Source organism: Seriola dumerili, unplaced genomic scaffold (assembly GCF_002260705.1).
Source record: "Seriola dumerili isolate Sdu_G_001 unplaced genomic scaffold, Sdu_1.0 BDQW01000312.1, whole genome shotgun sequence".
Classification (NCBI taxonomy): Eukaryota; Metazoa; Chordata; class Actinopteri; order Carangiformes; family Carangidae; genus Seriola; species Seriola dumerili.
This window is the reverse complement of record NW_019174567.1, coordinates 582,023-582,449: the sequence shown is the minus strand read 5'-3', so window position 1 is coordinate 582,449 and position 427 is coordinate 582,023. Positions and strand designations below refer to the sequence as shown.

General features: G+C 44.5%; 1 protein-coding gene across 1 annotated transcript in view; it reads right to left on the bottom strand.

Moving 5' to 3' along the window:
- vash2 (vasohibin 2) overlaps positions 1-427 on the bottom strand; it is a 23,659-nt gene that overhangs the window by 9,390 nt on the left and 13,842 nt on the right. The gene's annotated exons all lie outside the window — the stretch shown is intronic.

The window sequence follows — 427 nt, the reverse complement described above, 5'->3', positions numbered from 1 at the left end:
CTCTCTCTCTCCCTCCCTCCCTCTCTGAATTTCAAAGCAGAAAGATTCAAGATAAGAAAATGCTGTAAAAGGAATAAAATCCTCCAGTGACCGAGGAGCTTCTTCTTCTTTGTTCACAGACGTGTTCTCGTGTCTGTGTTCAGGTCCGACTGAAGCACGACTCTGGGTTTCTGTCTGAGGTGAGTTCCAGATGTGTGAACGAATACTGATAATTGATGACTTGATAAATGAACATATTGATCTGATCGGTTTCAGAGATCAGTTTGAGCGTTTTGACACGAGGAGCTCTCAGAGTGACGAAGGTTGAAGACCTCTGCTTTATATATTACACACACACACACACACACACACACACACACACACACACACACACACACACACACACACACACACACACACACACACACACACACACACACACACACAC